The sequence below is a fragment of the Vulpes lagopus genome, chromosome 10 (assembly GCF_018345385.1).
Source record: "Vulpes lagopus strain Blue_001 chromosome 10, ASM1834538v1, whole genome shotgun sequence".
NCBI classification, from domain to species: domain Eukaryota; kingdom Metazoa; phylum Chordata; class Mammalia; order Carnivora; family Canidae; genus Vulpes; species Vulpes lagopus.
In genome coordinates, this window is record NC_054833.1 from 24,767,888 (window position 1) to 24,791,622 (window position 23,735).

Sequence of the window (23,735 nt, forward strand, 5' to 3'; positions counted from 1 at the left end):
GAGGGAAAGGACTAATTTTTTCAACAGATAGTGTAGAAAAACTGGTTGTTCACATGCAAAAGAATGAAATGACCCTTACCTTGTGCCATATACAAAAATTAAGTTGTAACGGAGCAAAGACCAAATTTAAAGGCTAAAACTATAAACATCACAGAATAAAACATAGGGGATTTGACAATGATTTTTTGAATGTGTCACCAAAACAACAAGCAACAAAGAAAAAAATAGATAAATTGTACTTTTAAATCAAATAAAATGTGTGCATCAAAGGATATTATCAAGAGAGTGAAAGACAACAAAAGGGAATGGGAGAAAATATTTGTAATATATCTGATAAGGAATTACTATCCAGATTATGTGAAGAACTCCTGCAACTCAATAAAAACAAAAAAACAAATAACTCAATTAGAAAATAGGCAAGAACTTAGACATTTCTCTAAAAATGCACAAATGGCTGATAAGCACATGAAATAATGCTCCATATCACTAATCATTAAGGGAATACAAATCTAAGTGAGATACTATTTCACACCCACTAGGATAGCTATTATCAAAACAAAAATATAAAATTACAAGTTGGCAACGTTATGAAGAAATTGCAACCTTTGTACATTGTTGATGTGGATGTGAAATGGTACAGCTGCTGCAGAAAACAGTTTGAAGGCTCCTCATAAAATTAAAAATAGAATTATCATATGATCCAGCAATTCCATTTCTAGCTATATATCCAAAAGAATTGAAAACAGGCACTGAGACAATTGTGCAATGATGTTCATAGCAGTTTATTCACAGTATCTAAAGTGTGAGAAAACCCAAATATACATCAGTAGATGAATGGATAAACAAACAAGCAATATATATATATATATATATATAATCTTTGGAATATTATTCAGTTTAAAAAAGAAGAAAAAACTGATGCATGCTACTAAATGGTTGAACTTTGCAAATGCTAAGTGAAATAAACCAGACAAAAAGGACAAGTTATCTTATGGTACCTCTTATATGAGGCACCCAGATTATATGGGCAAATCTGTAGAGACGTAAAGTAGAATGGGGGTTACCAAGGAATAGGACAAGGGTGGAAAGGGGTGATCATTGTTGAGTAGGCACAGAGTTTCTGTTTGGGATGATGAAAAAGTTCTATAGAAAGATAATGGTGATGTTTGCACACATTGTGAATAAGCTTTATGCCAAGGAATTACACACTTAAAAATTATTAAAATGGTAAATTTTATGTTACTCATGTTAAACCACAACAAAACAAAAAGTCAAAAATAGGGTCTTTGATTGTAATTTCTTAAAAAATTTTTTTTTTAATTTATTTATTTATGATAGTCACAGAGAGAGAGAGAGAGAGAGAGGCAGAGACACAGGCAGAGGGAGAAGCAGGCTCCATGCAACGGGAGCCCGACGTGGGATTCGATCCTGGGTCTCCAGGATCGCGCCCTGGGCCAAAGGCAGGCGCTAAACCGCTGCACCACCCAGGGATCCCTGATTGTAATTTCTAACTGTTGTTTTTTAGTTTTGGGTGTTTGTTGTTTTTGTTTTCTGTGTTTTTGTATATATGAAGGCTATTGACTTTTACACATGAATTGTATACCCAACCATCATTATGAATTTTGGGGAGTGGGAGGCAGTGTTGGTAATAGTTTCTTTTCTTTTTTTTTTTCAATTGTAATAAAATATGTATCAGACAAAATTTACCATTTTAACCATTCTTAGGTGCACAGTTTAGTGGCATTCATAGAGTTGTGCAGCAATCACCACGATCCATCTCTAAGATTCATCTCCCAAAACTGAAAATCTGTACCCATTTACCAATCAATAACTGCCCATTACTCTTTTTTCCCAGGCCCTGGGAAATCACAATTCTACTTTCTGACTCTAGGAATTTGACTATTCTAGGAACCTCATATAAATAGAATCATACCTTTTTGTGTCTGGCTTAGTTCACTGAGCATAATACCCTTAACATTCATCCATGTTGTAGCAAGGACCAGAATTTATTCCTTTTTAAGGCCAAATAATAGTTTATCCTGTGGAGTTACTACATTTTGTTTATCCATTCATTCATCGATGGAAACTTGGGTTGCTTCTACCTTTTGGCTATTGTGAATAATGCTACTATAAATATGAATGTGCAAACAACTGTGTGAGTTCTCACTTTCGATTCCTTTGAGCATATGCCCAGAGTGAAATTGCAGGATAATATAGTAATGATATTTTAATTTTTTAAAGGAATCATCATACCATTTGTTATTCATATTTCACTTTTTCATATTCCCACTAGTAGTACTAGTAGTTCTGTTTTATCCATATATATAAATATATTATTTTCAAATAATAACATTACCTGTCCTCATCCAATTTTTATGCATCTAATATCTTTATTTTTCTAATATCAATAAGGCACAGCTTTCAATTATAAAATTTTCAGTTATATAACATGAGATAGACAGTTATCGTCAGGATTTAATGAAAATTAATCAGGTTAATCGGTTGTCAAAGGCAAGATTCTAAACCAAATATTTCAGAACACAATAAATCATTACTTTTAAAAGATAAAGAATATCCATTAGCCAAAATGTTATCATAACTTGGCTATAAGACCTTTATATTTTACTGATCTAACTAATAAGCTAACATAATTCAGTATACTTTTATAATTTATTACTATTGTGAGTTCTTCCCTTTTGAGTCAATGTACAACATAAAATAAACACTAAACTCTGAGTAAATTTGGCAGAGGTAAGTTGGAAGTATTTGAGATTTCTGAAAAATATATTATGGAGCATATTAAACTATTACTAAGTATTAGGGATTAAACTCTGTTCCCTCAAAATTTACATGTTAAAATTCATATACCCTAACCCAAAATGGGACTGTATTTATTTAGGAGGTAATTAAGGCTAAATGTGTTCCCAAGGGTGGGCCTTAATCCTATAGAACTGAGGTCCTTATAAGAAAATGAGAGAGACCAGAGAACTTTCTATCTTCCCTCTGGTACAGAGAAAAGGCCATGTACAGAGCAGCAAGGTGGCCATCTACAAGTCAAGGAGAGAAACCTCACCAGACACCAGCCATGCTGGCACCTTGATTGTAGACTTCTCACCTCCAGTACTGTGAGAAAATAAATACCTGTTGTTTAAGCTACCCAGTCTGTGCTATTTTGCTATGGAGTCTGATGCCCTCCTATATGTGAATGTATGCACAGATTGCTTTTTTCTGTTAATTACCTGAGGAATCTGATCATTGATTCCTTCTCAGCTGAACATTTGCTATTGAGAATATGCCAGCAGTTGTGATCTGTTTCTACTTACTCAACCTGACACATTGATTACTTTGATTTATGGACAAGGTTGATCAAAAAATAGCCTGGAATTCAAAGACTAGCTGTTAATTTTTTTAAAAAACCAATCACAATTAAATTATCTGTATGTATCACAAGTTTCTCAGGTGTGTGTAACCAAAATAAATATGGAAATAATCTAAAAGCTAGAACTATAAAATATTCATATGCCCACATTTCAAATTCTATGGTCACCAAAAGAATCTTCTTTATCATTTATTTACCTTTTAAGTATTTTTTTAACTTTGGATTTTAAAGTAAAGTTGTACTAATTAAATATAGTATTCATTGATTCTCTGATAAAATATACAAGGACATGAGAACACTTAAATAGTCTCCTGGTTTTCTTTTCCCTCTACATTTCCAGATATTTAAGTTACATTATAATTACTTTTATTCTATGAAGAATCACAATATTTATATTATCTTATGTAACTATATTTCTCTCAGTTTTTAACCTTATTATTTCTCATTTCTTGATCACTTTTCACCAAACTTGCCATTACATTTTAAACCTTGACAAAGTTCATTAAAACAATGAGATATCACTACACACTTAGAATATCCAAAATCTGGGACTCTTGACAAACCAGATGTGGTGAGGACATGGAGCAACAGGAACTCTCATGGGATGTGATGGGAATGTGAAGTGGAGCCACTTTGGAAGACAGTTTAGTGGTTTCTTACAATACTGCTCCTCCCTGCAATCGAGCAATCACACTCTTTGGTATTTACCCAAAGGAGTTGAAAATTTATGTCTACACCAAAACCTGCACATGGATATTTGTGACAGCGTCATTCATAACTGCCAACTCAGTAGCAACTAAGATGGTCTTCAGGAGGTGAGTGGATAAGTAAACTGGCACATTGCAGACAGTGGACTATTATCCAGCACTAAAATGAAATGAGTTACCAAGCCATGACAAGACACAAAGGAAACTTCAATGCACACTACTAAGTGAAAGGAGCCAATCTGAGAGTACTACATACTGTGTGATTCCACCCACTACATGACGTCCTAGGAAAGGCAAAACTATGGAGACAGGAAGAAGATCAATGGTTCCCAGAGGATGGGAGGGGAGAAGAATAAACAGAGCATAATGGATTTTTAGGGCAATGAAAACAATCTAAATGAGATTATAGTGGTGGATACATGTCTAAACACATTGAATGCACAACATTAAGGATAAAACTATAGGTAAATATGGATTTTGGGTGATTAAGTGTGTCTATGTAGGCTCATCCTTGGTAAAAATGTACCTTTCTGGTTAGTGATGCTGATAATTAGGGAGGCTATGCATGGGGGGGGGGCAGGCAGGGTATATATGGGAAGTCTCTGTGTCTTTTCTTAATTTTATTGTAAACCTAAAACGACCATAAAAAATTAAAGTTTTTACAAATCTGGCAGAGTTGATTTGATCCTATTAAATAGATATGATCATCCCTATACTTATATGTGCGTTCCTTCACTTTGCCCTCCCGTGCTCCTTAGTTCTTTATTTTGATTCACCTCTTAGTAGAATAAATACAATTGTCAAGTAATTTTCCAAAAATCCTTCATGGTTATTATATTCCTAAATTCTTAGATAGTGAATTAACAATTTAACAGGGTAGGAAATTGTTAAGTCACGCTTTTCCTCCTTCAGAATTCTAGAGCATTTTTTACTTTATCTTAAAACATTGTGTGCTCCTCCAGAGAAGTTTAAGGTTCACCCTTGCAAGTGACTTGCTTTTTGCCTGGATGCCTACAGCATTTGCTCATTATCCTTAAGGCTCAGCAACTTTATCAAGGTATGACTCAATGTTAATAATTCTGTATCGATCTTTTCCTGGTACAAAGTGTGCCTGCAGTTTCACGTCTTGTTTTTATTTTAGAAATGTTTCATTCTATTATATCTGAGTCCTTTCACTTTTTTGTTTATTCACTTCACTTCTTAAGGAACACCAACTCTACTTAATTTAATTATTTTTTAATCTTGTTTTAGATATTTTTCACTTTATGTTTATTCACGATCTCTTTTCATTTAACTTTTCTGATTTTCCCACGTTGCTGACTGTGTTCAGTGATATATATCCTAATGTTTTTCTAAATTACAATTCTTCCACATAAAAGTCATATTGTTGCCATTGGTTGCTTTTCTGAGTTCTGCAATCTCATTTTATATCTCCTGAATTTCTTTTTTTTAAAGTATTTCCCAACAGGAAGTGCCTGGCTGACTCAGTCAGTAGAGCATGTGACTCTGGATCTTGAGGTTGTGAGTTTGAGCTGCATGTTGGGCTTACATCTTATTTATACATTAAAAAAAAAAAAAAAGGTATTTCCCAACTAATTACCAAAAGAATCTATTCACTTTTCAATATGAGAGTACAGAGAAAAATTTTCCTAAAATTTTATTTTATTACCTTTATGATTTTTTCTTTTTAAGTATATTCTTCTTTGCCCTTTTCCTGTAATTTCCTTTACTTCTACTTAAAAATTTTGACATTTATATAGTCCATTTCATATCATTTATGCTTATTACTCATATTTTTATTGGGATAGTTTTATCTGTATCTATTGTTTGTTCAAAAACAAGATGGAGAGGCACAGAGTGTTAGCTAATACAGTCAATAGCTTCCAATCAGTTCTATGGTCACTAAATACTTTTTCCACAAAATCTACCAATCATGGGATATAGTTCTTTTCTTATTTTGGAGGCTTCACTCCCAAGCAGCTGGTGGGCAACGATTCCCAGAGCTGCCTCATAGCTCAAAAGTCATAAAATGTAACATTGATTTCTCTCTGTTCTCATGACTCTGATCAACAATTTCTTATTTCCAGCTATTTATCCAGGATAAGAAGCCCACTTTGTAGAAAATACATAAGAGTTTCCGGTGTTGGCCTCCACCCCTTACCACTCTTCAGGATGGAAATTGTATGTTTTCTTCCACTCCTCTCACACATCCGTACTGTTCCCCTTTGATTTTCAAATACAGTTTATCAGATTCCTCAAGGCCCACTTAACTTTCAAAGCACTCTAAAAATCTTGAGAGGTGTGTATCAGTTTTGAGATAGCTCCGCTTCAGACACGTTTGCAAGCTGTAGAAGACCCAATTGAAAGAGCCCTAATCCAAACAAAGTCCATTGTGTCCCACAGCCAATTATCTCGAGGGCATATCTGGCTTCAGATGAGATTTATCCAGTCCATAAGAAAGTCTTTCAGGAATAGTAAAGGAAGTCCTAAGTGATTTAGGCCCTCTCCAAAAGATGCTGCACATTTCTAGGATTTTTTGGTTTTTGATTCTTAAGATTCCCAGAGCAAACTCCACTTGCACGATCTCTATTTCTTCAAGCTTTTAGTATTAGGTAGCATGTTCCCAAAGCCTAGAATTCAGTACTGTTGTCTTGAATGGTTTGCTCTTCCTTTCTCTTGCCTTTTTCATCCATCTTCTCTTTTTTCCTTCCTCACGTTCCCCTAGGTGGTCATGAAAGCCAGGACCTAGGACTCCCCATGAGCACTCATATGTGCTTTGGGAGGGTGACTGATTACTGACAATAAGAACAGAACCTGGGCCAGTATCTTTAACCTACAAATAAAATTCATGAACTTGTGCCAGTGCAAGTCCTGTTCATATACATGGATATGCTGCTGTCATTTGCCCCTGTAAGGAACTAGGACCGGGCCCCTGGAAATGTCAGGCTTAAATCAGCTGCTATTGGTGATGTTGATGGTCCAACCTGAGGGCTTCTTATGAGCCCAGAGTTATGTTCAGTCCCTCAACTGTGTCATTTCCTTCTGTCCTCACAACCCTCAGCAAGAGTTAAGAAATAGTTATTTCCATCTTAGTGACCATGGACTGAGGGGCTCATCCATGTTCCTCACTTTGCCTAGGCATGATCCTATGTCTACCTGGCTCCCGAGCTCAGGTACCCACTCACTGTGCTGCACAGGAGTGATCCAGCACTTTCTCCCTTTGCATCTGATAACCTCTGGAGGGAAGGGCTGCATTTGGCAGCCGCAGCACCAACTCACTCATCTCATATCCTTTCTCTCTTAGGTAGCAGGGCTCTCCTATGACAAAGCAGCAGGGGAGAGAGGTACAGGAATCACAAGGAAGGGGCTTTGCCTGTCAGACAGGGCGTGTTGCTAAACAAGCTTGCACACTTGGTGAGAGGATGAGCTTTTGTGGGTCTCTGGGTCTCCATGTCAAAACTTCGAAGGCTATTTTTGCCTTTATGGTTTTTGCCTTTGTTCATTCATTGTTTGTTTTCCGGTGATGTTTTAGTAAATTTCTTTTGAAAATCCCGAGCTTTCTCAGCTGTGCAAAGAGGAACAAAGAAAAGGGCCTTAGTGTTTTGTCCATACTTGGACAGGTGTTCCGAAGAGGAAGTGTCCTATCCTTGCCCCATCTGGTGGTGCTGGGCCCAGTGGGGAAGAGATGGTAGGGGCTTAGCTCCTGCTGTGAAGCCTTATTTGTGCTTTCCCACTGACTGCCTTCCCTACCTCAGGTGTGGGTTATCCTTGTCCTTTCTCACAGAGATCCATAGCATCCCTTTATCATCCCCAGAATGGAAGTTTAAGAACAATGTATTCTAGGAACTTATCCCTAAAATTTATCCCTAAAAATGTCTAGGTCAATGTTCTAATTCTTCAAATCCCACCCTGGTCATGATCCCCAGCCTGTCACTAGGAAACTCAGGAGAGGCCCAGTGGGAAGAGGACTGGATGCAGTGGAGTGAGAGGAGACTGCTTTGCCCTGGTTCAGCAGCAGGGCTGCCTGGCTGAGTCACTGAGCCCTTCCGAGTATCAGCTTCCAAACCTAAAAAGGAAAACAAAAAACAAAAAAAACACTGACTTCATAGGACAGTAGTAATGACTGAACGGGGGAAATATATGTGGAGATACTTGGTAACAATAACCCCATCCAAACACCGTGCTGGTATCTGGGGCCTTAAAGTGTGTAGCGTATTTGCACTGTGCCTATGCTAGTGGGCTCGTGTTTTTTGTTCATCCAAAAGAGTAGAGCTGGCCCATTCCTGCTCAGGAGACAGATGCTGCTCACCTTTTGTTCCACAACCTTGCCACCCCGTGGAAGCTTACAATCAGCCATGGTGGGACATTCACATCACAGAAATCAGCACAGAAATGCTACCAATTAGGACTTTTTTGATTGGAGGTCACTAGCAAACCACTGGTTGGTAGGTTATAAAAAAAAGGTTTCCAGGTGATATCTTAATTATTGTTTAAACAGTAAGTGAAATCTAACCGAGCAGATGAAGTTTAATTATCAGTGTACTGTGAAAACATTGTTACCTAAAGATTCTCAATACGTTCCTAATATTCATAATCAATGATCACAAGGCATTCTGTTATTATTATAAACTTTTCTTTTTTTAGGATTGAAAAATATTTTAATTTTTTCTTAGTTTAAAGCCTGTTTTCTTTCTTTTTTTTTTTTTTAAGACTTTATTTATTTATTCATGAGAGACACAGAGAGAGAAGCAGAGACACAGGCAGAGGGAGAAGCAGGCTCCATGCAGGGAGCCCAATGTGGGACTCAATCCCGGGACCCAAGGATCACGTCCTGGGCCAAAGGCAGGTGCTAAATCACTGAGCCACCCAAGGATCCCCCTAAAGCCTGTTTTCTATAAAGAATGGTAGGTTATTGGAAAATGCAATAAATTTATTTAAAAAAATAAAATCAAAGATAAATGAATTTTTAAAAAATCAGAAAGCAAAAAAAAAAAAAAAGATCAGAAAGCAGGATAGGCAAAATCAACTCAATTAAGTGGTAATTCAAATGATAACAGAGTTGATTTCATAATTTAGTCAAAAGTAGCCTCAGAAATATCTTTTGTCAAGGAAGAGCTACAGTATGTACTTGTGTTAAAGATAATGATTGCCCCTTGGAAAGCTTTTTATTAAAAAGACAATAAAACATGCAAATTCAAGGTTGCTGGTGGGAGTAGGCGCTCTCAAATAGTTAAAAGGAGCTTAGTATGGTTTAGCTTAGTTTAGTTGACTACGCATTTATATTCTCAACTGCAAGTCAGCAGGGACTCAACTCATTATATTTAGTATATTAAATAGTTCAGTTAGAACATCTTAAAGTAAAAACTTCCTGCCTTTTTCATGGATGTTTTTTACCCCAGAACAAAACCACAATGTCTCATAAAGGCATCATCTTTGTTTTTAGTCCCTGCAGAGAGTACATTGAATAAACAGCCTTCCACAGTGAGGTTCCTGGTTGGGCACCGCCCCTGAGTCTAATCTGGCTAACTTGGCAGTGTAACTTATTCATAGTTGTGTCATAATAGAGCAGGAACATTCCTTAAAGTTCTAAAGCTCCCATGGTTTCCGGATGTCAGGAGGCAACTCTCAGGACAGTCTGCTCTGGGTAGCACGGGGACTCGGGGAAGGTGGGGGAGTGGGGGTTGGAGGTGGGGGGGATGTGCCTGCTGTGGAGACCTGGTTTCGTGGACTCCCGAGCCATGACATCTAACTTCTCCTTTGGCCACTGAAAGAAAGTTTAAAATCTCTAAATGGGGCATTAATTGATCCTCATGTCCTTGTACTCATAGTGACTTCCTCGTTAAAGTCCCAATAGCAAAGCTGTCACCTGCAATGGGCTCTAGGGTGCACAGAAAGCAAAGTGGAAGGAAGTGGCATGGTTCCCACTGCTGGGGCTGCTTCACAGAGGGCTCTACCTACAGAGCAGGCGCCCAAATGCACAGGCATTTGTCCCTTCATCTGGGCCAAGACCATGATCCTCACAGGGGGCTCTCAGCTAGTAGCTGAGTAATCCTGAAGAGACAGGGGCTCCACTGAGGGCTGGCTTTGGTCAGCAGCCTTATGGAGCCCTCCCTAGATGGCATAGTAGTCCAGACTGCTTCTACCCAACCTCTGCTCCCTCTCCCCTTCATAGGTATCACACATGCATAGTGGGATGACTGTTCTTTTGGCCGTCACCATTTCCTTTCACATGGGCATTTGTCCTAATAAAATCCTTATAGTTTAGACCCAGACTAGCACAGCGGGGGTCCCAAGAATGGTTTAAAAAAAAAGGCAGCAGAATGAGGGCTTGGTATTGGGTCTCACACTGGCTTGGAGGTAAAGAGGACACAATCCTGGTTGGTTAGGGTACACGTAGGCCCTGATGCAAGTTAGAAGCTCAATTGCCAAAGATATCACTGCATGTGGCCTTGGAATATGACCTAGTAGGGAATATTGCCGAGCGAAGTGCAATGATACAAGCATTTCAAAATATGAAGGAACAGTGCTCACAAAGGCAGTGGACTTGGTTGACTATTGCTAAGTTGAACTGATGTCCTGAAGGAAAAAAAAAAAGGAGAGAGTGAGATTTATTTACCTGTAGTTAATGACTAAGCATGAGAGCTAGACAGTTTCAGTAGGGGGTTCCAAAGAGATCCTCATCACCTGTGGTAGGCAGGCAGATGGAATAGCACAGTGGGTTCTGGTGAGAGTTTCAGAGCTTTTGAGAGGTGTGAATGTTCTGTCAAGGCGGGTCTGAGATAGCAGGTCAAGACCTTGGATTCCAGGGAAAATGTGGAATCCTGAAAATTATGACAGGGACATCTGAGTGGAGATCCCTGAGGATGCTGATTGTACAGTTCCCATTGGCTTTTGGGATTACAAAGGTGCTACTCTCTTTTCCTAGTAAGAGCCCAGAAGCTCCCTCCACCGATTCCCACAAGGCAATAGGCACTCTTTTCTTCCAGCTACTAGGACAACAACCAGGATTAAATTTTAGTACAATGCAGTTGAGGACATTTTGAGCCTGATAAGGAAGGAAAAAAGACTATTCACCTAAAGAATTAAAAGGATCAGCTTGCATGTGCCCAAGCAGGAGCCAAGGGAATATACTTTAAGGGTGTGTGATCAAAGGTACAGAATATAAAGTCAGATAAACAATAATTAAGGACTTTTTTTTAGGATATGGAATCTAACACCCTAGTTAGGTATCCTAGAATGGAGCCAATTCACTACTGAGGTGGCTTTTAGAACACTAGATAAAAATGATGGCCAAATTTCAACAATGTAGGTAAATGTAGAAGAAGGAAAAGAGGCTAAGAGAATTGAACATGTGGGAATAGGCATGTGGTGAGAGGCAGGTCTATAAAATTACTATCTTCCATGAGATGGGCCAGAGGATACACCATGCACCAAGGGCTTAGGAAAGCACTGGTCAGTAAGGCAAGAGTGGGTCACCAAACATTATGGGAAGGATTAGGCCCCAAAGTAATAGAAACTAGAAACCAGGAGGCCATAATGACCATGATTAATGGAGAGGTAGCCTCGGAGACACCTGACCTACAGGGAGTTTTAGAGATTAATAGAGCAAAATGTTGTTAGGATTTAAAAAAAAAAAAAGCGGGGGGTGGGGGAAGAGGTGTCTGGTGCACTCTGGAGTGCTAGTATCTCCCCCAAGGAGAGCTTCTAGACATGGCCGGTACCTGGTTTTTATGTCTGGTGATCAGATTTTGCAGCTCCCATCCAGGGGGTGCCCCTTGATTGCCTGGCTCTGAAGGCCAGGGGGCTTTCACTCCCGGGTCCTATAAAACTGTAACAATGAGAGAGAAAGTTTTGAGCAGACTCCCACTTCCAGGGCACTGAAGACTGAAACACACCTCCAGTCCTTCTGAGAAAGAGGTCTATTTACCTATCTAGAAGCTTTGGATTCAGGGCAAGTCTTCCGGTTTGACACACTTATAGGGGCCTACAGAGGGGCTTTCAGGGAATGGAGGCTGGTAAATTCAATTTACCTCTGCCTTACTTCATCCAGCTCACCAGTATCGTAGAGAACTGAGATTATAACCTCTTTTGGTTCTCTAATTTTTGCATCTGCTACCAGGGTACATCTCTACATCACCTAGTTCTGATGGCCGGTGAAGATTATGCTTGTGGATCCCACAAAACTATAACCAATGGAGAAAGAGTTCTTAAACAGCTATCCCCAAGGCACAGTGAAAGGCACAGACCTCAATAGGAGCTCAATATTTTTGGAAAGAGATCTATTAGATTATCATTACAGCTATAACCTGAAGGGTATGTTTCTAACTTAATGCACATCTAAGGCTGAGACCTCCGAGCATGAGCACTATTTTCACGTTTTCCATCTGTCATGATCCAGAGTGCCAGCATCTATCCAAAAGGAGCTCTTATACATAATTGCTATCCTAGCTTTTATGTTTTTGCAGCTGCCACCCAAGGGATACTCCTTGATGCCCTGGGGCTGGTGGCCATAGAGGTAAGCATTCTTGGGTCTCCCAAGACTGTAACAACCAAACAGACAGCTCTTGACAGGCTGCCACTCCCAGAGCACTGCACAAAGAGCATAGTAAAATACACTCTCAGCCTTTCATAATTTTCCTCTTTCACCCCCAGTGTAAGCATACTTGTTAGTCCTGGAGCTTTGGCCTTGGGGTCATCTTCAGGTTGGGCACACATGTAGAGACTATAGAGTACTTTCAGTGAATATAGGCTGAGATACCATCTTTGTGCTCTGTATCTGTCTCACTGGTACAGATACAGAGCTCCCAAAAAGAAGCTGATAAACTTGTCTGGAGCCCTATGTTTTGTGGCTGCTGCCCCAGCGACAATTCTAAATCACCTGGCCTTGAGAGTCCCTGGGGCTAAAACCTGTAATCCCTAAGGACTGTATATATATATATATTTTTTTTTTTTAACTATTGCCTGAAGGTCTTACTTCCAATCACCTTGAATCTAGGTGCAGACTGAGATCTTCCTTCTTTGAGACACTGACAGATCTTGGCATACCCTCAACTACTAGGAGTTATTAAATAAATAAAATAAGGTTCTTGGACAATCACAAAAGTTTGAGAGACAACTAAAAGGTAGGGCATGGTTGAATGATAAGTTTCATCTCCTACACAAGGCCAACCCTTTCAGACTGAGATAAGTGGCTGTTTATTCTAATGTATAGAAACAAACATTAATGTCAGCCAAAATGAAGAAACAGAATAGCTCTAAATGAGAGAACATGATAAAAATCTCATAGAAAAACCTTAATGACATTGAGATGAGTTTTCCTGATAGAGTTCAAAGTAACAGCCATATAGATGCTCACCAAACTGGAGAGAAAAATGGATGAACACAGTGAGAACCTCAACAAAGAGATAGAAATTATTAGGAAGTTATAAACAAAAACCTCAGAATAAAAAATATATATATAATTGAAATGAAGACTGTACTAGAGATGTTCAACAGCAGACTAGATGAAGCAGAAGTACAGATCAATGAACTTATAAATGGGACAGAGGGACTCACCCAATGAAAACAGCAGAAAGAAAAAAGAATGAAAATAAGTGAAGATGGATTAAGGAATTTATGGAACAACATCAAGCAGATTAACATTTGCATTATAAGGATCCCAGAAGAGGAGAGAGATAAGTGAACAGAAAACTTATCTGAAAATTTCTTTAACCTGGGAAAGAAAACAGACTTCCAGATCCAGGAGGCCCAGAGTGTTCCAAATAAAAGGAGCCCAAAGAGACACACATGAAGACAAATAATAATTTTTAAAAGTTAAAGACTAGGAGAGAATTTTAAAAGCAGGAAGAGAAATAGAATTTGTTAGATACAAGAAAACCCCTGCAAGACTATTAGTAATTTTTTTTTTCAGTAGCAACTGTGCAGGACAGAATGGAGTGGCATGATATATTCAAATTGCTAAAATAAAACAAAACTAAAACTAAACAAAAAACCCAGAACCGGAAGATGGCTTGGTGTAGGAGGACCTGAGTCTCATCTCATCCCATGACACAACTAGGTAACTATCAAATCACCTAAATACCATAGAAATTGACCTGAAGACTGCAAGAACTAATTTTATAATTAAAAGTAGGGAGGAGGCCATGTTGAAGAAACCTTCTTGTGGAGATGTGATTCAGGAGTGAAATGGGATCATACCTGCTGCAGTGGGGAGGGATCTGTGGTTGCAGAGCAGGGTGAGAGACAGACTAACGCCATCAATAATTAATTGGTTTGGAAAGCCAGCAGGCCATGAATTCTTGCAACCAGCAGGGCTTAAAGTCTAAAGTTTTAAAGTTCAATGGGTGGGGTGGGGCATGGCTGAGATAGAGCCCAGAGGGCATTGTGCTGCATTTGGAGTTAAGACAGACAAACATCCCCCCCCCACCACACATGCATGCACACACACACACACACACACACACACACACTACAGTGAGGAACTAGTGATCTAGGAAGTGCCTGAAGAATATATTGGGGAGGTTATTCACTCATCTCCTAGCACAACCTAGAGAGGTAGCCTCACACAGAGACTCCCTCCAGGAACAAAGGAACTGGCTATGGCATTTCCCTTCCACAGCATAAACACAGAGCCATCTGTGGGAATTAGCCCAGCACCAATACTTGCTTCTTAACTTGCTTAAATCAAGCCTTGGGCTCTGCACTCCAGAATAACTGCCCTTCCCCAGTCCCAGCATGGTAGCCAACCTTCCCCAGAAGACTGGCCCAAACTCCTGTTCACACCATGTCTTCCAGTGTGGGAATTTTAGACCCTCTGTGTCCACAGGGGTGGTGACAAATATTTCACCAAAGACCAGAGGGCACCTAGTTTAAATGCACCATATTCAAGTCAGGGGCCAAATACTGCCTGGAACAAGCAAAGAGAACCTCTGTAGGCAACTGGCCTGAACGGTAAAACAGCAGAGCACACACAACACACATTGGAGACACTCCTAGCAGTGCCAGGCACTAGGCAACAGGGGACACTACAGAGAAGGATACCATAGGACCTCTTCTTTACAAGACCATTATCCCCAAGAATGGGAGGTGTAGCTGATTCCCCAACACATAGAAACAGGCACAAACACTTTTAAAAGAAATGAGAACACAAAGAAATTTATCCCAGTTGAAAGAATAGGACAAGGTTACAACCAGAGATCTGAGTGAAATAGTTACAAATAACATACCTGAGAGAGAACTTAAAGTAATGATCATAAGGATACTCACTGGACTTGAGAAAAGAGTAGAAGACATGACTGACACCCTTCACGTCGAGATAAGGAAAACATAGCAGAGATAAAAGGATCAATAAATAAAATGAGAAACATTTTTTGATGGAATGAACAGTAGGCTGGAAGAAGCAGAGCAATAAATTAATGACCTAGAAAACAGAGTAATGGGAAATTATCAACCTGAACAAAAGAGAGCAAAAAGAATTATGCAGCATGAGAATAGACCTAGGGAACTCAATGACTCCATCAAGCATAATACTCATATTATAGGAGTCCCAGAAGACTACAGAGAAAAGGGAACAGAGAATCTATTTAAAGAAATAATAGCTGAAAACTTCCTTAATCTGGGAAAGGAAACAGATATCCAAATTCAGGACTCACAGAGACCTCTCATCAAAATAAACAAAAAGCAGATCCACAAAAAAACATATTGTGATTAAATTGGCAAAATACAGTGGTAAAGAAAATATTTTAAAAGCAACAAGACAAAAGAAGACAGTGATATAAAAAGGGAAAACCCATAAGGCTAGCAGAGGATTTTTCAGCAGAAACTTTCTAGGCCAGAAGGCAATGCCATGATATATTCAGTGCTGATGGGGAAAACCTGCAGGCAAAAATATTCTATCCAGCAAGGTTATCATTCAGAACAGAAGGAAACAAATAGTTTCTCAGATAAACATAAACTGAAAGAGTTCAGGATCGCTAAACCTGAAAGAAATATTAAAGGGGACTCCAAGTAGAAAGACCAAAAGTGACAGAATAAAGGTAGAAAACTCAAAAGCAGTAAAAATTAATGTTTCTGTAAAAAAAATCAGTAAAGGAATTTACAAAATAAAAAGATGTAAAACATGACAAGTAGGTATTCTTAAAATGTGGTGAGGAGAGGAATAAAGAATGTGTTCAAACGTAAATGATCATCAACTGATGATATAGACTGTTGTATGCAGAAGAGGGTACATACAAACTTAATGGTAACCATATATCAAAAACCACTAATAAATATGCAAAGAATAAAAATAAAGAAATCCAAAGCTATCACTAAAGATATTAAGCAAACCATGAAAAGGGGAAAGACAAGAAAGGATCACAGAATATCTTCAGAAACAACCACAAAACAAATAATAAAATGGCAATAAATACATATTTATGAATAATTATTTTGAATGTAAATGGACTAAGTACTCCAATCAAAAGACACGGTGACAGAAAGGATTAAAAAAAAAAACAATTCAAGATTCATCTATATGCTATTTAGAGCATATAGAGACTCATTTTAGACCTAAAGACACCTGCAAATTGCATCTATCATGCAAATGGATGTCAAAAGAAGGCTGGCAATACTTATATTGAACAAAATAAGACTTTAAAAGAAAGACATTAACAAGAGAGAAAGAAGGACACCATATCATAATAAGGGTCACAATCCAACAAGAAGATATAACAATTGTGAATATTTATGCCCCTAGCATGGGAGCACCCAAGTACCTAAAATAATAATAACAAACATAAAGGAACTAGTTTGTAATAATACAATAATAGTAGGAGACTTTAGCACCCCACTTACATCAGTGGAAAGATCATCTAAACAGAAAATAAACAAGGAAACAATGGCTTTGAATGAAACACTGAACCAGATGGATACGTACCCGATATATTCAGAACATTCCACCCTAATATAGCATAATATATGTTCTTTTCAAGGGTACATGGGAAATTCTCCAGAATAGATCACATATTAGGTCACAAGTCAGGCCCCAACAAATACAAAAAGACTGAAGTCATACCATGTACTTTTTATTTTTTCTTTTTTTTTAAGATTTATTTATTTATTTGAGAGAGAGAGAGTGCACAAGCAGTGGAAGTGGCAGAGGGAGAGGGAGAAGCACGCCTTCCACTGAGCAGGGAGCCCAATGCAGGGCTTAATCCCAGGTCCCTGGTATCATGACTTGAGCCAAAGGCAGATGTTTAAATTGAGTGAGCTACCCAGGCACCTCCCGTGTGCTTTTTCTGCACCCAATGCTGTGAAACTCAAAGTCATCCACAAGAAAATTTGGAAGGATTACAATTACATGGAGATTAAACCACATGCTACTAAACAATGATTGTCTCAGCCCAGAAATCAAAGAAGAAACTTTTTTAAATACATGGAAACAAATTAAAATGAAAACACAATCCAAAACCTTTGGGATATAGCCATCCAAAACCTTTGGGATATAGCCAAAGTGGTCCTAAGAGGGAAGCATATCGAAATACAGGCCTACCTCAAGGAGGAGAAGAAATCTCAAATAAACAACCTAACCTTACATCTGAAGAAGTTAGAAAAAGAACAACAAACAAAGCCTAATGCCAGCAGAAAGAAGGAAATAATAAAGATTAGAGCAGAAATGAATGATATGGAAACTAAAAAAAATAACAGAGCATATTAATGAAACCAGAGCTGTTTTTTTGAACAAAATAATAAATAACACATAATAAAATTGGTAAAGTCCTCTTTGTTGCAATAGATTTGCTACCAGAACACAAGTGTCATGCAGGTCCCTGCTGAACCTAAACCAGGATGAGAAAGGAAAAGACTCATATCAACATCGTCATCATTGGACGTGTAGATTCAGGCAAATCTCGCTACTGCTTATCTGATCTACAAATGTGGTGGGATCAACAAAAGAACTATTGAAAAATGTTACAAGGAGCCTGCTGAGATGGTAAAGGGCTCCTTCAAGCATGCCTGCATCCTGGATAACCTGCAAGCTGAACATGAACGTGGTATTGACACTGATATCACCCTGTGGAAATTTGAGACCAGCAAGTATGTGACCATCATTGATGCCCCAGGACACAGAGACTTCATCAAAAACACTACAGGCCCATCCCAGGCTCACTGTGCTGTCCTGGCTGTTGGTCTTGGTGAATTTGCAGCAGGCATTTCCAAGAATGGGCAGAGGTGCGAGTATGCCCTTCTGGCTTACACACTGTACGTGAAACAACGAGTTGTTGGTGTTACCACAATATATTCCTCTGGGCCACCCTACAGCCTGAAGAGATATGGGAAAACATTAAAGAAATTGGCACCTACAGTAAGAAAACTGGCTACAACCTTGACACAGTAGCATTTGTGCCAATTTTTGGGTGGAACGGTAACAAAATGCTGGAGTCAAGTGCAAACATGCCTTGGTTCAAGGGGTAGAAAGTCACCTATAAATAGGGCAGTGCCAGTAGAAGCACACTGCTTGAAGCTCTGGATTAAATTACGCCACCAGCTCACCCGCCTGACAGGCATTCCCATTTGCTCCTCCAGGACATCGACAAAACTAGTTGTACTGTACTGTCCCTGTGGGCTGAGGGGAGACTGGTGTTCTTAAGTGCAGCATGATGGCTACCTTTGCTCCAGTGCTAACGACTGTTCAGGTGCCCCATGAGGCATTGAGTGAGGCTCTTCCTGGGGACAATGTGGGCTTCAATGTCAAGAATACATCTGGCAAAGATGTTCATTGCAGCAATGTGGCTGGTGACAGCAAAAATAACCCACCAATTGAAGCAGCTGGATTCGTGGGCCAGGTAATTTTTCTGAACCATCCAGGCCAAATCAGTGCTGGATATGCACCCGGGGATTGTCACACAGCTCATAGTGCTTGCAAGTTTGCTGAGCTGAAGGAGAAGTTCGATCATCATTATGGAGAAAAACTGGAAGATGGCCCGAAGTTCTTGAAAGCTGGTGATGCTGCCATTGTTGATATGATTCCTGGCAAGTCTATGTGTGTTGAGAGCTTCTTTGACTAACCTCCTCTAAGCTATTTTGCTGTTCATGGCATGAGACAGCTTCTGTGTGTTTCATCAAAGCAGTGGACAAGATGGCAATTGGAGCTGGCAAAGCCTCTAAGTCTGCCCAGAAAGCTCAGAAGGCTAATGGAATATTACCAATACCTTCCACCCCAGTCTTTTTTTTTTTTTTTTTGAGATTTTATTTATTCACTTTACAGAGAGCCAGAGAGAGAGAGAGAGAGAGAGAGAGAGAGCACAGCAGGGGGAGCAGGAGAGGGAGAGGGAGAAACAGGCTTCCCACTAAGCAGAAAGCCCAATGTGGGGCTCAGTCCCAGGCCCCTAGGACATGACTTGAGCTGAACTACCACCTTAGTCTTAATCAGTGGTGGAAGAACAATGTTAGGACTTTTTGTCTCAATTGACCATTTAGGTTTAATAGTAAAGGATTGGTTAATTATAAAATGCATCACAAAACATTCAGAAGGAAAGGAGAATCTTTTGTGAACCATTTTTATCCTGTGTGTGGCAGTTTAAGTTATTAATTCTTAAAGTCAGTACATTTTAGTGGAAACAACTTGACCAAAAAAATCTGTCATAGAATTTTGGACCTATAAAATCAAAGCTTAATGAGAAACAAAATTGATAAACCTCTAAGCAGACTTATCAAAAAGAAGAGAAAGGACACAAACAAATAGAATCACAAATGATAGAGGAGAAATAACAACCAACACCAGAGAAGTACACTTATAAGACGGTATAATGCAAAACTATATGCCAACAGATTGGACAACTTGGAAGAAATGGAGAAATGCCTAGAAACATATGAACAAACAAAACTGAAACAAAAGAAATAGAAAACTTGAACAGACCAATAACCAGCAAAGAAACAGAATCAGCAATCAAAAAATTCCCCCAAAAAGAAGTCCAGGGCCAGAAGGCTTCAAAGCAGAATTCTACCAAACATTAAAAAAAAAAAAAAAAAAGAGTTAATACCTATTCTGAAACTATTTCCCCAAAATAAGAAAAGGAAGGAAAACTTCCAAATTCATTGTATAAGACCATTGCCCTGATACTAAAACCAGATAAAGACTCCACTAAAAAAAGAGAACTATAGGCAAATATTTCTAATGAACTTGGAGGCAAATTTTCTCAATAAAATACTAGCAAATCAAATCTGGCCATACATTAAAGAAATCATTCACAACAATCAAGAGGGATTTATTTAAAAAGTCATCAACATGATACACTACATTAACAAAAGAAAGGATAAGAATATTATTTTTTCAGTAGACGTAGAAAAAAGAATTTGACTAAGTGCACCATTCACTCCTGACAAAAAAACAAAAACAAAACTCAACAAAGCAGGGTTAGAGGGAATACACCTCAACATAATAAAGGCCATCTGTGAAAAATCCATGGCTAATATCCTCAGTAGGGTAAAAAGGAAAGCTTTTCCTCTACACCTAGGAACAAGACAGGAAGTCCATTTTCACCACTTTTATTCAACATAGTCTGGAAGTCCTAGCCACAGCAATCAGACAACAAAAAGAAATAAAAGGCATCCAAATTGGTAAGGAAGACATAAAACTTGCCCTATTTGCAGATGACATGATACTATACATAGAAAATCATAAAGACTCCACCAAAATACTTCTAGAACTGATACACAAATTCAGTAAAGTCACAGGATACAAAGTAAATGTACAGAAATCTGTTGCATTTCTCTACACCAATAATGCAGAAAGAGAAACTAAAGAATCAATCTCATTTATAATTGCACACAAAAATAATAAGATACCTAAGAATGAAGCTAACCAAAGAGGTTAAGGACCTTTACTCTGAAAACTATAAAATGCTGATTAAAGAAATTAAAGATGACACAAAGAAATGGAAAGACATTTCATGCTTGTGTATAAGAAAAACAAATATTGGGGATCCCTGGGTGGCGCAGCAGTTTGGCGCCTGCCTTTGGCCCAGGGCGCGATCCTGGAGACCCGGGATCGAATCCCACATCGGGCTCCCGGTGCATGGAGCCTGCTTCTCCCTCTGCCTGTGTCTCTGCCTCTCTCTCTCTCTCTCTGTGACTATCATAAATAAATAAAAATTAAAAAAATTTAAAAAAAAAGAAAAACAAATATTTTAAAAATATCTATATTGCCTAAAGCAATTGCACATGCAGTGAAATCTCTAACAAGATATTATCAGCATTTTTCAGAGAGCTAGAACAATTTTAAAATCTGTGTGGAACCACAAAGACCCTGAATAGCCAAAGCAATCTTGAAAAAGAAAAGCAAAGCTGGAGGCATCACAGTTCTGGACTTCAAGTTATATTACAAAGCCATAGTGATCAAAGCAGTGTGGTGCTGGAACCAGAATAAACACTTATCAATAGGACCGAATAGAAAATCCAGAAATAAACCCACAACTATATGGTCAATTAATCTTCAACAAAGCAGGAAAGAATAACTGATGGAAAAAAGTCTCTTCAACAGATGGTGTTGGGAAAACTGGAGAGCAACATGCAAAAGAATGAAAGTGGACCACTTTCTTACACCATACCTGAAAATAAATTCAAAATGGATTAAAGGGCAGGGGAGGGGCAAGATGGCGGAAGAGTAGAGGTCCTCAGCTCACCTGACCCTACAAATTTATGTAGATAATTTTCAAAATATCCTGAATACCTACGAATTTGACCTGAGATTTAAAGAGGTAACAGCAAAAATGCTACAAAGAGAAAAGTTTTCACTTCTAACAAGGTAGAAAGGTGGAAAAATAAAAATAAAAAAAGAATAAAGTGAGGGAGGGAAACCATGACTAGCAGGGCTAAAGTGAGTGGCCAAAGCCTCTGGGGCACAAAAGCCCCGCCCCAGAGAAGCAGGAACTTTAAAAATCCATGCCCTGATGGAAAAATGCTTAGTAGAGAGATCATGCAGACTCGCAGGAGGGGCAGTGAACCTCCAGATTCCCAGGGTCACTATGAGAGGAGGGGCACCTGGGGGAAGGCTCATCACAGACCCCAGGCCAATCTCGGTAAAGGGCTGGAGCGCACAGCCCTCAGGACGTTTGGGAGAAGACATTCAGTTAGGTGGGCCGGCTCTGGAGTGGCCTTTCCACTAGAGGCTGGCAACAGATGGAGGCGGCTGAGCCCTGTTCCCTTCAGAAGAGGCAGTCCCTGGGGGTGGGGGTCCAGCAGTACAGGGCCCCAGATCCCAGGGTGCCCAAGCAGACAAAGCCAGCGATCCTGTGATCTCCCTGGGACAGGTGGAAGTGGAGCGGGCACAGGACAGCAAGAACTCTCCTGCCACTGGAGGCGCCCCTAAGCTGTGCAGATCAGGGCACCTGCACCTGCCCCAGGAGCACCTAGGCCAGTGTGGACTGGGACCTGCAGGGAGTTACTCATGGGAGCTGGAGTCCAGAGCTGGAGAGCTGGCCACTGCCTTTTTTTTTTTTTTTCTTTTGCCTCTTTGTTTCACCTAGTGCCTGGGAGAGGTGGGGCCTCTAGAGGACAGAGGCCTCACAAGGTAAACAGCTCATTCAGAGCCCAGCACCCGGGAGGAGGCAGGCATCTCCCCCAGGCACTGACACCTGAGAATCAGCACAGCAGACCCTCCTCCAGAAGACCAGCTGGAAGAACATGGAAGAGCAAGTTTATTGAACAAGCAGTGCTGGGAAGCTCCAGGACTGAGGGAAAATAGTATATAGAACTAGGGACCCTTTTCCCCCTCCTTCTTTTTTCCATTATGACTTGTTTTTATATCAGACTCAAAATTCCCAATATTTTTTCTCTTTTCCCACATTAACTATTTTACCAACTCTTCATTTTTTTTCCTTTTTGACTTTCATATTTCTATAATTATGTCTTAGATATATTTTTCACCTCTAGATTCCCTTCAACATGTTCAATTTAATTTGGGGAGATATCTGAGATATGGGTATTTGTTTTTTGTTTTTTTTTGTCTTGTTTTGTTTTACAATGGTGGAAGTTAGTACCTTCTAACATGTGACCAAAATACACCCAGAACCAAGGGAAATACTGTGTTGGTTCATCCTATGAGATTATATTCTCTCTTACTTCCCATTCTGCCCCCTCTTTTATCTCGTTTATGTTTTTGTAGTCCATGTTGGGTCTTTATATAAGTATTACTGATTTATATAAATTTGGGACTGAGTATCTTCTAACATACAGAACAAAATACACTCAGAACCAAGAGGATCTGGGATCCCTGGGTGGCGCAGCGGTTTGGCGCCTGCCTTTGGCCCAGGGCGCGATCCTGGAGACCCGGGATCGAATCCCACATCAGGCTCCCGGTGCATGGAGCCTGCTTCTCCCTCTGCCTGTGTCTCTGCTTCTCTCTCTCTGTCTCTGTGACTATCATAAATAAATAAAAATTTAAAAAAAAAAAAAAAAAAAAAAAAAAAAGAACCAAGAGGATCACCCCCTAGAACCCCTTAGGTAGACTACATCCTCTCTCCACTACCACTTCTGTACCACCACCATCCCCCACCCTTTCTTTCTAAAAAATTTTTTTAAAAAAATTTCTTCTTCCTAGTTTTTGGCTTTTTATTTTTACTACTTTGTTTTAAAAGTTGTTTTCACATTGGTGGCCCTTTTGTTTTCTT

General features: G+C 39.3%; 1 pseudogene; it reads left to right on the plus strand.

Annotated features, from left to right (window-relative positions):
• The first annotated feature begins 17,913 nt into the window (after nt 1-17,913).
• LOC121501023 lies at nt 17,914-19,133 on the plus strand (annotated as a pseudogene).
• Nucleotides 19,134-23,735: the final 4,602 nt, after the last annotated feature.